Here is a 14,062-nt window from a genome sequence, read left to right on the forward strand (position 1 = left end):
ATCTATGACTAGTCTACCCTGAGCCTGGATAGCATGTAAAACCTCAGTTGGTACTGGTAATGGCATACCATGAATAGGTAATGACATGGCATCAACCGGTGTGGGCATAACATGTCTATCTCCCTGGTCATCATCTGAATCACTGCTAACTACATCACCGATCCTGTCCTCCTCCTCATTCTTCTCCTCTTCCAATTCGAAATCGTTCACATCGAAGTCATTGCTTATATGGCCTACTTGACTTGAATAAAACTGCTCCTGCGTCAACTGACCGTCCAAATCCATGTTACCCTGAGCTGTTTCCCCTTCGACCCCCAATTCTTGCTCATTGCGTCCAACACCATCAATGGACGGCCCGTCCAAGACACCCTGCATCCTGTACCCATTCTCCACCACCACCTCAGCCATGGGCACATTGGAACCATGGAGCACCCTAGTGTAGCGGGACCAGTGAGCAGGGTCGTGCAGGGGCATCAGGACATAATGTGCCCTAGTCTTCCCAGTATCAAACCTCCCTTTCAGTGTGAAATCACCGCCAAACTTTGCATTCAAACGGACACAAGGGTCGTTGAAATCAGGAGGTTCATCAAACCATTCCAATTCTTGTTCCATATCCTCAAACATTCAATCTTCTCTCCTAACACTTCGTAAAAAACTCTAACACAATAATCCATCTGCAAAAGCATTTCAAAAAACTTCATCGAGTCGTCGAAATCATCATACGTACTGTCCATAGTAATATTAATACATATTCTAACTATAACTATACTGACTAATCTAATATTAATATCTATACAAGACTAACTACAACAACTAATTATACTAACTAAACTAACTAACTTTACTAACTATACTAACCAAACTAACTTTACTAACTATACTAACTATACTTTACTAATTATACTAACTTTACTTATTGTACTAACTTACTATACTAACATGTCGATTCAATCAACAATTACACTAGGGGAGTACCCCACGGCAGCGGCGCTCGTCCTTGCGGCGGTGGCGGCGCTCGTCCTCGCAGCAGCAGTGTGCACTCGACCTCGCGGCGACGATGCGCTAGACCGGGCCGGGAGGCGCGGGCGTTGGCGGTTGGACACGAGATAGAGAGAGAGGCGTGCGGCAGTTCGGAGCGGTGTACAACGCGGCACTGAGGGCGGCGACGGAAGTCGCGGGCGCGGCAGTGAGGGCGGTGGCGGGCGCGGCGGGCGTCCGTGGCACGACGAGCAGCCGCCGTGTGTGGTCGAAGGGTGCGGCGGGCGGCCGGCGGGCGTGGCGCGCCGGCGTGCGTGGTGGCCGGGCGGCGTGGCTGCTGACGTTCGTGGCGCGGCGGGCAGGCGCGGCAAGCGCCAGGCGTGGTAGGCGGCAGGCGCAGGCGCGTGCGGGCGGGCGCGTGTGCGGGCACGGCGGGCAGGGCGGTGGCGTGGCGCAGTGGGACTGGGCCGCGGGCCTATATTAGGTTCTGTCGTGCCCTAGGCGGTGGCGCGTCACTGCCGCGCCATGATGTGTGGCGCGTCACCGCCGCGTCCTGATCGGTGGTGCGGCAGAACCGACCACGTCACCGGTCAGCGGCCTGCTCGCTGCCACGTGGGTAGCCTCGTCGCGCCCCTATGCATGGCACGGCAGCGTTAATTCGCCACGCCGTGCAAATAGACACGGCCAAAAGTGTTAGATAAAAAAAACTGTGTTAATTTTAAAATTAGTTTAAAAAATATGTTAAAATAAAAAAAAATCCCCACGCTCACGTTGCCTGTCCAGAAAGCCATAGGCCATGGCCTTGAAATACCCCGCCTGCGCCGCCTTGGCGTGGTGCCCAAACGCAACCGTCCTGCTCTGCTCTCGCCGCTCCCTCCCATTCCGAATCCCCTCCTCGCAACAGCCCGGTGGTCATCTGCCCCACCACCACCACCAGGCGATGGACCTCTTCCCCGACGGGGCCTTCGTGCGGCTGCAGAGCCGCGTGACAGGCAAATACGTCCACGCCGACGGGGACTGGGAGAGGGTCTCCCTGAGCCCGAACAGCCCCGTCCCATCCCTGAACGCGGTGTGGCGGGTGGAGCACTGGGTCTCGCCGGACCAGGGGAACACCTTCGTCCTCCTCCAGAACGCCGCCTACGGCCGCTACCTCTCGTTCTCGATGCGGAAGGCGCAGACCGGCCACCGTGGCCGCCGCACCACCCAGATGGACCGCAGCGAGCCCAACGTGCTGCAGAACCTGAACGCCTACCCGTGGATGTGGACGGTCACCAGGACTACGTCAGCCTGCGCTACTTCACCTGCTACCTCCACGCCAACGGCAGGTACCTCCCCTGGAACATCCGCGTCACCGCCGACGTCGATCCAGACGCCCCCAGGGTCACCACCATGATGCGCTGGACGGTCCACCAAGTCGCAGCGAGCCCGGTACCGCAACCCCTTCCGCTTACACTTGAGGATCAGGTGCGTGGCTTCGCCATCCTTTCTCCTTCCTTGCGTTGCGTTGGATTGCAACTCTCCTCGATCGGCTAGCTTTGCTTGGATAATCTTTGCGTTTATCCTTGCCTAAGTCTGAATGAAACTGTTCGTTTCTTCTGATACAAAACTACTGAACCTGTTAATTCTTGCTGACAAGTTTTAAATCCGATGCCCAGGAAACGGTTTTTATGGTTTCTCGTGTTACGTTCTTGTGCCTCTGCATCTGGTTCGCTTTAGGGAGCTGTTACTGAGCACATTAAATTGCACAAATTATTGTGTATTCTAGATTGTGGTCCCTGCGCTTTACGAATTTATCAGTCATCCGTTATTTCTGAGTCGAATCATGGTATAGACTCCATTGGAGCACTTTGTTACGATGTGTACTCGAATGATTTGCGCTATTTTGGTGTTCGCCTTACCGTCCCCTACCACTTATCCACAAAGTATTGTCTATTCCAGATTGTACCCCATTTGCTTTACGAATTTATCTGTCATTCGTTAAATCTGTGTCGAATCATGGTATGCGGAAAGCCCAAGCTGAGGTCACCATTGGAGTTCTTTGTTACCATGTATACTTGAAAGATTCGCGCTATTTGGTCTTCCTCATTTCATACCTGATCGATCGCAATAGTTTTTGTTTTACTGATTTCTGTGAGAGATTCCGAAAGAATTTGGTCTCTGAACATTCAGTTGTGAGTAAAATGTATATTCAAACATGTTCATTCTGTTACCGCTACTGTCCAGGCGTTTGATTTCTTTAATTTAATTCTTTTCCTAAACACTGGGAGCCCCCGGTGGCCTGTTGTTTCCGCATCCGCCGCGGACGATCCGGCACGCGCGGGCGAGCGATGAAGGGGAGTTTGACCAGAACCATCACAACTGGCCCTCATTCGCTTTCTACGACAGCTCCGTGACCAACCTGAGGTACGAGCTGGTGCAACTTCAGCACGACTGGAAGTGGAACGAGGACATGTCCGCCTACACGCTGTGCATGCTGCCCGGCTCGCATGGGCGGCTAATGCCGCTGGTCACCGACGACCTGCCTAGCAGCTTAGATTCCATGAACATCGTCGTCTTCAGGACCGGATCACCAGGTGACTACTCTGCAATTTTCTCAGCAGCCTGTACAGCACTTGTTATCTGCTTGTGCTCTCACAGTTTCAGCATGTGAGATGTTCAATGTTTGCACCTGTAGCTCAAGTTTGGTTCTGTAGTTCTGAATTTGTTATGCAAAGAGATCAGTGAAAAAATATCTGCATGATAGATTTTGAGTAGAGCATAGTGTCATACTGACAACAGGAATTGCAACTTGCCTGTTGTTTTCCATAGCCCTAATGCTCAGAGAAACTCTGTCGTTTAATTTTGAATAATTGTTGTTTGTAGTATCCTCTTCATGGCTTTTTGGGGTTCTACATTTTAGTCAACTTGTGATTGAGGTAATGGTTTACTTCGTTTGGTTAGGACTAATCTAAAACATGCTGTACATAGAAGAAGCACTCGAATGGAAATAGCCTCATTCAGTCATTCTCAGGTTAGTGTTCATAGTGCTGCATAGGATTTAGCAGTCCTTTGACAGATTCTTAACTTGGTCCAAATTGTCCGATTGCATTTCTACCATGGTGGTCAGTTTATTGATTCAGCTGTTCCCATAATGTGATATCCAGTTCAGATAATTCAGTTTTCTGCTTATTAGCCAATAGTGTTAATCTTGGAGCTGACTGTCTACTCTTATCTCATTGATTTTCTTCTTCTCTTGTGAATTCAGCTGCTGCAAAATTAGTGTATCCAGCACCGCCACCACAACCGGATGCTGCTGCGGCATGAGTACGAGAGCGGAACTTCTGACAACGTTGAAGTTCATCTCTTCGGCAACCAAAAGCATTTAAGCACTGCTGCCCCTGATACTGTGACATGAGAATTGTCCCATAGTTTCTGAAAATTCTGCAACTCTTCTGTAATGGTGGATAGATTTGATGCGGTCTACTGACTGGAAGCGTTCTGAGATAACCTTTCAGTTTGAGAACATAAAACTGCTGAAAGCGTTATGTGGAAGTAATGGTGAACTGTTCTGAAAAGTAACATTGGTTGTAGTTACCATCATCATCTCTGTTGGGTGATGGACGGAGGGCGATTTGCAAAAATGGGACTTGAAACATCGGTCGTTTGCAGATTTGACACAGTAGGCCGGTATCGTCTCCCTGTCAGCTTCCACTCGGAGCAATCCACCGCCAGGCATAACTCCCAGCAACCGGTGTGCCGCGCTGCGGTGAAGCCCGCCACGGTGTACCGCGGCGGCGTCTCGCCGTTGTTCTTTGCCGCGGACACGGCAACGGCAGGCGCCGGCTGCAGCAAAGAGTCGAGCCGCAGAGCCACCGCGAGGCGAGGCCAGAACACGACCCCGCGGTGCACGATGGCGGCGTGCGGTCCGACAGCGAGCTGGGTCCTGCCGATCCTGGCGCCGGCTGTTAGAATCTTTCGATCATCCATGGTATAGATCAGAGGGTGATATCTTTACTAATTGAATCAAATAGACCTAGAGCTTGCTTCGGGGAAAGGAGAGAGAGAGAGAGATTTAGGAGCATCTGACCGTCGGAGGGGTTGGAGGAGCTCCCTGCCGTCGCTGGTTCGTCGGTGAAGCTCTGCGCACGGACAGCGACGGTTGGTGTAGTGGTGGAGACCGGCCGTGGTGGCAAAGGCAGTGGTGCTTCCCGCAGCTGGCAGTGCCTCCCTCACGATCGGACTAGGGTTAGACAGTGGGGTTGTGGCGGCGGCAGTCAACCTCGTTCTCGGAGCCGTTTTGCCCCACCTTCTCTTTATAGGCACTGTGCGACGGGGGCCCACTAGCCACTAGATGGCTGGACGTCCCCGACCAGGACGCGGTCAAAGGGTCCGTTTCGACCGTTGGGTCAAGACGGATGAGATCAATTCTAACATTCTCCCCCTTGATCTCAACTCATACTTTAACTTTAATCCCTTTGACTTTTATTTGTTCCATCACAGATTAGTGCATAGAGCATGCTTCATCGTCACGGTCAATCGCCGATAGACTTAACAGCTACAATACACATCTCTGTTCTAAAACAGATTCTTTAACTTTTAGGCCCTTTATTGTCCGGAAATCATAGGCTATACCATAAACCCATATTGACTGTATGTTCTCTAAACACACTGGGTGGTAAGCCTTTTGTACCCGGATCCGCAAGCACTTGCTTGTTACTTTAATACTTTTAGTATGATTCCGGACTTTCTCCTTCACAATATATAACTTTAATGTCAATGTGTTTTGGCACCACACTTGACCCGTGTTATAGGAGCGAACTACTTAAATGGTTATTGTTGTTGTATACCAATATCAATTCTGGGTGTAAGTTCTTTTAACCATTTCACCTGTCCTTAAGCCTCATAACAAGCTATACTGTGGGTATACATCTTTGATGACACCACAACTGTTTCTTTGAAGCTTTTCCACAATAAAACTCCAACTAAGAGTGTTAGCTACAATGTGGGTTTCACTAAACATCTCGCCAAAATTTAACATTTGTACCCACAACTATTTGAGAGTACTTATTCTTTCTTACTCACCATGAGGCCTATAAATCTATGCACAATTGCAAAACATTCTCAACTCTATTCTAGTGATCTATATCTAGACTGGACTTCTGCCAAAACATCCTGGATACATGAACTATGTCAGGGTAAGTTCTTACTTATATACACTCATTAAGCTTCCAACAGTTGAAGCATATAGGACGTCCTTTCGATCTCACATTGGTTCTTGGAACACTGAAAGTTCCCAAAACTATTATCCTTGACTATAGGAACAGACGCAGGTTTATTCATATATATACTTTATTTCTTTAGAATCTTCTCTAAGTATACACTTGAGATAGTTCTAATACCCCTTTTCCTTTTGTCTCGGTAAGATCCAATCTCTGGAACGAATGACGCTTTACCAAGACCATTCTCATTGAAACTTAAGGACAAGAACTACTTCTTCTCCAACAGTAGATTAACACCACTACTAGCGAGCAAGGTGCTATCCACGTGCAGGATTAGGGAAATTGATTTCCCATGTTTAAACTTTGCATAAATACAATTATCCTCAACATTCTCTTTAAACCCAAACTTTCTTATTGTACTGTCAAACTTCAAGTACCAATGTCTTGAAGCTTGCTTTAATCCATAAATGGATTTCTTCGGGCAACATCCCTTACGTTCTTTTTCTTCCACGACAAAACCTTTTGAGTTATGCCATGTAAACTTTTCCATACAAATCCCCGTTGAGGAATGTGTCTTTACATCTTTCTGATGTAACTGTAAATCATAGTGTGCCATTAACGCCATTATGATTCTTAAAGAATCGTTGCATTCTCATTATAATCTATTCCTTCTCTTTGTGTAAATCATTTCGCCACAAGTGGTGCTTTATAGCTTTCCATATTCCCTTTGGAGTCACATTTGTCTTGCAGACCCATTATAGCCTACTATTTTGGCTCCATTGGAAATTTCTTCTAAGTCCCAAACATCGTTGGTATTTATCGATTTCATTTCATCTTCCTTTGTTTCTTGCCATTTAGATGAGTGAACGCCTCTCATGGCTTTTTCAAATGAGGTGGAATTACCCTCCATTTGAATTTCTTTCTTAACATTGACTCCTTAGTCACCAGAAATATCTGATTTTCTTATTCTTTGAGACCTTTTGGGGTCTCGTGGCACTTCTTTCATATGGGGATATTGTTACTCTTCATTGCCAAAAGGCAATTGTTCTATAGCCTCCTGTATCACAAGATCCTTATTACTTATTCATCTTCTTTAAGAGCTAACATCCGGTGTTGTATATGTCATACAACATCAACATGTATTAAGCAATTTGTTGCTCTAAAAACACTGTAGTGGATATGTAATCCCACTTCTATTCAAGCCTTAGGTATCTACATACCATGCTCCCCTAGATTACTCAATCTTCTGTAAAGATGGTGTATCTTCAAATTTCTTATTTTGGGTTTAATTTGCTAAAAAAACTCATATGGCGCATTTAGCACCGCCTTGGTAACTCTGAACTCGTCCAGTATGAATACTAGCCGACTATGCTATCTTCCTATCGGAACTATAAAAGGTCAAAAAATTTAGCTATTTTTTTACTTTAGGGGTATCGTTATTATGACCGTCTTACTCCTTCAACGATCACATTCATCTTTTATAGATCACTTTTACCTTCAATGCATAGTATGCATTGCATTATTTGAAGTATAGGGAAGTATCTTTCTTAATTAATCTCACATTTCTCCCCCTCGAAATGTGGTATGAACTTTTCTACCACAATTTCGAAAAATATTCAGAACTCTTGTGAATGGGGAAACTTTAATTACTTACGTCATCCACATGATTACATCATGCAAACAAAGTTATTTCTTAATTCGTATGAGAGTACATTTTCCTCATTTCACTTCAAAACTCAACATAGTCTATTATTATCAATACTTCTGCAAGTCACGCTTGCATATCATTCTTATCTTTTGGTTCACATGCAACTTTCTTTGGTTCTTAAACTCATTGAGTACTTAATGACCAAGACACAATCAGAGTGTACGGTCAATACTAGGATAGCATAAGAGCTACCCCAAACTTCTCTCCATGTGTGGGATACACTTAGAGCACATGAGTCATCACATCCTTCTCCCGCCATGCGAGATAAGTACTATGCCAAAACTCTCCCGCCATGCAGGATTCGTTAACATAAGTACTATGCCAACTTTACCCCGCCATGCGGGTATTTTCTAAAACTTTTCCCTCCATGCGGGTACTATCACAAACTTTTCCCGCCATGCGAGATAATTCCCTTGAACGGACATAAATGCCAGGATTGGCTCATGTTCAATCATCAAATTCAGAAATAAATCTGAATATTCTTTTAACACACATGTTTAATCATGTATATGACTTTTACAACTCTCATAAGTGAAACTGAAAATAAATTCTTCTTCATAGAGAGTACATGCATAAAAGACATTTATCAATGAAGACTCTCATTGATCTATCTCTTTTCTTGGATCAATATCCTAGAACTCTTTTCTTTTTAAGCCATTCTTTAAAGAGAACACAGTCCCTTAAGCAATGGCATTCTTTCATACATAACTTGCCCTTAGGCACTTCATCATCTGAGTCACAAGTACCCAGCTCATTTCTCTTACTGCCTTCAAGAATGAAAGCATGGAGGTCTTTGTTTGAAAAAATATTCAATAATAATGCTCATTAAACTTTGAAATCTTTATGTTCTATTCTATATCACCGTTTGACAGAAATAGAATAAACATCATTCTTCTACATTAATTCCACATCACCGTTAGGCAGAGATGGAATTAACGTATAGAACCTCAATAATTTTAAAACATAGAACTGCTCCTCAAAATTAAATTCTTCCGTTGGTTCGAATTTAATTAGAAGACAATCAACTTCATTGCAGCGGAAACATGAAAATACATTTCTCTAGTTTAAGAGGATTCCTTGATCTTTATCTATTCTCTGAAAAATTGATCACTTTGATGCAAAATTCATCAGAGATTTAAACTTCAAACATAAAACTCATAGAATTATAATATTGTTATCATCAACGTTGGTCAGAAAATAACAATACCATAATTTAATTTTAACTATCAACCGACTATTCCTCCAATTAAAATTTTCCCATTGGTTCTAATTTTAACTAGAGGATCAACTTTTCATCATTTACTGAATAACTATAACTGCTCTTCAAATTAAATTCTCCTGTTGGTTCGAATTTAATAAGACAACAAACTTTAACTTTGCAGCGGAAACATTAACTTAATTGAGTGAATTTTACCCATAGGAAAATTCTCTTTCTAATTTTCTTTGAGCCATTATTCATTTTCTAGGAGATAACATTTTACTGGAAAATGAAAAAAGGAAAATGGCTTAATGCTTTACTGCACTATGGTCCAACCGGCAAAACGGCCTGGCCCAGCTTTTCTCGCGCGCCTGCAGCGCCTACCCAAGCCACAACCTAGGCCTGGCTGGCAAAGTTGTCCTCTGCGTGCGCCCGCCTAGGCCTAGAGCCAGCTGAAAGGTCCTAATGGCTAGAGGGAGGTGAATAGCCTAATAAAAATTTCTACAACAACACTTAACAAAATGGTTAGACAATTATAAGGCGAAGCAAGTGTTGCGCTAGCCTACTCAAAATGCAAGCCATCTACCACAATTCTAGTTTAGATAGTGTCTATTCACACAAAAACTATGACACTACCCTATGTTAGTGTGCTCTCAAAGGCTAACTAAAGAGCCACACCAACCAAGCAAGCAAGCTCTCACAACTAGCTACACTAAAGAGCTTGTCAACTAGTTTACGATAAAGTAAAGAGAGTGATCAAGAAGGTTATACCGCCATGTAGATGAAGAAACCAATCAATCACAAGGATGAATAACAATGAAGACCAATCACCTCAGAATCAATGAAGAACACAATGATTTTTTATCGAGGTTCACTTGCTTGCCGGCAAGCTACTCCTCGTTGTGGCGATTCACTCACTTGGAGGTTCACGCGCTAATTGGCTTCACACGCCAAACCCTCAATAGGGTGCCGCACAACCAACACAAGATGAGGATCACACAAGCCATGAGCAATCCACTAGAGTACCTTTTGGCGCTCTACCGGGAAAAGGTCAAGAACCCCTCACAATCACCACGATCGGAGCCGGAGACAATCACCACCCTCCGCTCAATGATCCTCGCTGCTCCAAACCATCTAGGTGGCGACAACCACCAAAAGTAACAAACGAAACCCGTAGTGAAACACAAACACCAAGTGCCTCTAGATGCAAACACTCAAGCAATGCACTTGGATTCTCTCCCAATCTCACAAAGATGATGAATCAATGATAGAGATGAGTGGGAGGGATTTGGCTAAGCTCACAAGGTTGCTATGTCAATAAAAATGGCCAAAGGTATGAGCTACAGCCGGCCATGGGGCTTAAATAGAAGTCCCCACGAAATAGAGCCGTTATACCCCTTCACTGGTCATAATGCGGGCTGACCGGATGCTCCGGTCAGTTGACCGGACGCTGAGCCCCCAGCGTTCGGTCGCTCGCAGTTAGCCACATGTCCTGACTTCAACGGTCATCAGTCTTGACCAGACACTACGCCTGAGTTGACCGAACGCTGAACATCCAGCGTCCGGTCGTTTATAGTAAGGTTCCAAAACCGATTTTTCCCGACCAGACACGTACGGTCATGCTCGATCGGACCCTACCAGCGTTCGGTCACACTATGACTTCTTACTATGCTGACCGACAACACGACCGGACATAGCCCTTCAGCGTCCGGTCGCTGAGCGACCCAGCGTCCGGTCAGTTGACCGACGCCAGCGTCTTTGCGACCAACTCCATTTCACCTCTAACTTCTTCACCCTTGCTCAAATGTGCCAACCACCAAGTGTATTACCTTGTGCACATGTGTTAGCATATTTTCACAAACATTTTCAAGGGTGTTAGTTCTCCACTAGATCCTAAATGCATATGCAATGAGTTAGAGCATCTAGTGGCACTTTGATAACCGCATTTCGATATGAGTTTCACCCCTCTTAATAGTACGGCTATCAAACCTAAATGTGATCACACTCTCTAAGTGTCTTGATCACTAAAATAAAATAGCTCCTATGGTTTATACCTTTGCCTTGAGTTTTTTGTTTTTCTCTTTCTTCTTTCCAAGTCCAAGCACTTGATCATCACCATGGCATCATCTTCATCATGCTATGATCTTTGTTTGCTACGCAACTTGGAGTGTGCTACCTATCTCATGATCACTTGATAAACTTGGTTAGCACTTAGGGTTTCATCAATTCACCAAAACCAAACTAGAGCTTTTACCAGCCCAATTGCCGCCAGCCGTCGATCTTGATCGGACGGTCATCCTTACATTTCATGCGAACAAAACTGGCATGAGTGGCCTCCCCTTGAAACCCTAAGTCCATTTGCACCCTGGCCTTCTCTCTCCATGCTCCGCTTCTCTCGCAAGCACAGTAGCCATCGCTGATCGTAGAGGATGACGACGCTGCGACGGGCGCACTAGGAGTGGTGGTGCCACCATGGGGCCCCTCGCCGGTGCGCGCGCTCACCCTAGGCTGAGCGCGCCGCTGTCGAGTAGCTTTGTGGTGATGCCCTAAGCTCGCTCGCGCGGCACGTCGGAGCACCAGCGAGGCTGTGGCTTGAGGTTCTTCCTACGCATCGGCGGTCGTGATCTGCCCGTGCGAGGTAGGGATTCCTCCCTCTCCGTCCTCTTCTTGCTAGGGTTAGGGTTAGGGGTACCCCTCCCCTTTCTCTCTATTCTTTGCTAGGGTTAGGGTTTTGGGTATTCTCTGTTCTTTTTCCCCGAGTTTGATTTGTGGGTTTGAGCTCGGATTCGGGTTCTTCTTGAAACTGAGCCCTCTTCTTACTCCTTTCCTTCACCCAGTTAGGGTTAGGGTTTGGCTTTGAGATCTGAGACCCCTCTGTCTATTCTTTTCTTAGATCCGAACGGATCTAGTCTATCTTTTCTTTTCTAATCAGTTTCTTGCCCCTGACAAGATCCACGCCTAGGGAACTGGCTCTGATACCATTTTTAGAATCTTTCGATCATCCATGGTGCAGATCAGAGGGTGATATCTTTACTAATTGAATCAAATAGACCTAGAGCTTGCTTCGGGGAAAGGAGACAGATAGAGAGAGATGTAGGAGCATCTGACCGTCGGAGGGGTTGGAGGGGCTCCCTACCATCGCTGGTTCGTCGGTGAAGCTCTGCACACGGGCAGCGACGGTTGGTGTAGCGGTGGAGACCGGCGGTGGTGGCAAAGGCAGTGGTGCTTCCCGTGGCTGGAAGTGCCTCCCTCATGATTGGACTAGGGTTAGACAGTGGGGTTGTGGCGGCGGCAGTCAACCTTGTTCTCGGAGCCGTTTTGCCCCACCTCCTCTTTATAGGCACTGTGCGATGGGGGCCCACTAGCCACTAGATGGCTGGACGTCCCCGATCAGGACGCGGTCAAGGGGTCCGTTTCGACCGTTGGGTTAAGACGGATGAGATCAATTCTAACACCGGCCACCACCGCTTCAGGCCCCCAGGTTCCCGCGTCCGAGGAGTAGCACCAGAGCGCCGTGAAGCCACGGCGGTTGTAGAGGAGGAGCACGCAGTAGGAGGAGTACCGCGTCATCATACGTCGGTCGCCGCCGCCGCGTTCGCCGACCGCGGTGATCACCGTGCACGCGTAGGGCCTGGTGGGGCTATCCTTGCCGCGCAGCTGCGGGAGGACGTCGACGCCACCGCCGCCGGTCACCGGGTTACACACGCCTAGCCTGACGGCGTGTGTGACCCTCGTGTTCGCGCGGCGGCGAAGCTCCAGCACGAGGCGGCCGTTCCGGGACGCCACCACGCGGGATGCGCCGCTGTCCACGAGCGCGGCGAACGAGGGCTGGAGACGCGAGGTGGCGGACAGGGGCACGAACCGCGGCTGCGCGACGCCGCCGTCGGTCATGTGCGAGTGGAAGAAGCCGAGCGCGAGGCTCCCGATGTAGGGGTCCGAGCGCGGGGTCGCGCGGGGGCAGATGAAGGCGGCGTCGGCAGACACGAGGCGGCGCCAGCGCCGGCAGGTGGCGGCGCAGCAAACGAGGTCGGCGGTCGTGAACGAGAGGGATGAGAAGACGAGGAGGAGGGCCTCGTTGCTCAGCTGTCGTCGTCGTCGCCACCGCTGCACCGGTCCTCCCGCTTCAACGGCTCGCCGTGCTGCACGGACAGCCGGCGGTTGCCTCGCACGGTGCGTGGGGGCTCCGCTGCGGCGGCGGTGGCGGTGGCGGACCGGCGGCGTGCTGCTCTCCATGGCGGCAGCATGGTCGATAGCGTAGGAGCAAGAGCAACACTGTGGGTGGGGAAAGGCAACCAAACCAACGATCCGGCGGTGGTGAATCGAAGGACAAGAGAAGGCTGCTTGGATCGGATCCGTGTGGCCTGGTTGAGTAGCTCGTTCTCCAAATATTCAGCTCATCCGATTTATTTCTCCAAACTGTCACAGATTAATCGGATCTTGTGAATTTGTGATCACGACCACGAGAGCCGAATACCAAAGCGGCCGGACTCTTGACAAAAGAGTAAAATATAAGGGGAAAACATCAAGAGTCGACAATGTGAAAAAAACATTTTTCATTTTACCCATAATTTCAGATCAAGTGGCCCATGTCATTACAATCTCACTAGAAAGGGGAATAGTATATGTAGAGGCATATTAAAAGATTATTCATTGCAAATAGACACGTCCTCAACAAGATTTAGAGTCAACAACATATTCGTATCAGAACATGTTTCCCTGTTTCTTCTTTACTTTTTTAAACATGGTGTGAAAATATATTTGCTATTATTGAAGGAAGTATCTATTATTCTTTTTTCCCACTATTATGCGTTGTGTCTAAAATCTGAATGATTAAAAGAGTGAGAATTTTCATTCTTCATTCATGGGCAGTATAGAGTGGACGGAAAATTGCCACAGAAACTATATAATCCATGGAATTTAAAACTGGACCAATGAAAAGAATTTACAGGACAATGAGAATTGGACAATAGTGGGATAATT

At 47.1% G+C, this 14,062-nt stretch overlaps 2 pseudogenes; one reads left to right on the forward strand and one right to left on the reverse strand.

Annotated features, from left to right (window-relative positions):
- The first annotated feature begins 1,851 nt into the window (after window positions 1-1,851).
- LOC136502316 (uncharacterized) lies at window positions 1,852-4,522 on the forward strand (annotated as a pseudogene).
- Window positions 4,340-13,326, reverse strand: LOC136499527 (uncharacterized; annotated as a pseudogene).
- Between the last annotated feature and the right edge of the window lie 736 nt (window positions 13,327-14,062).

Source organism: Miscanthus floridulus, chromosome 13 (genome assembly GCF_019320115.1).
Source record: "Miscanthus floridulus cultivar M001 chromosome 13, ASM1932011v1, whole genome shotgun sequence".
NCBI classification, from domain to species: Eukaryota; Viridiplantae; Streptophyta; class Magnoliopsida; order Poales; family Poaceae; genus Miscanthus; species Miscanthus floridulus.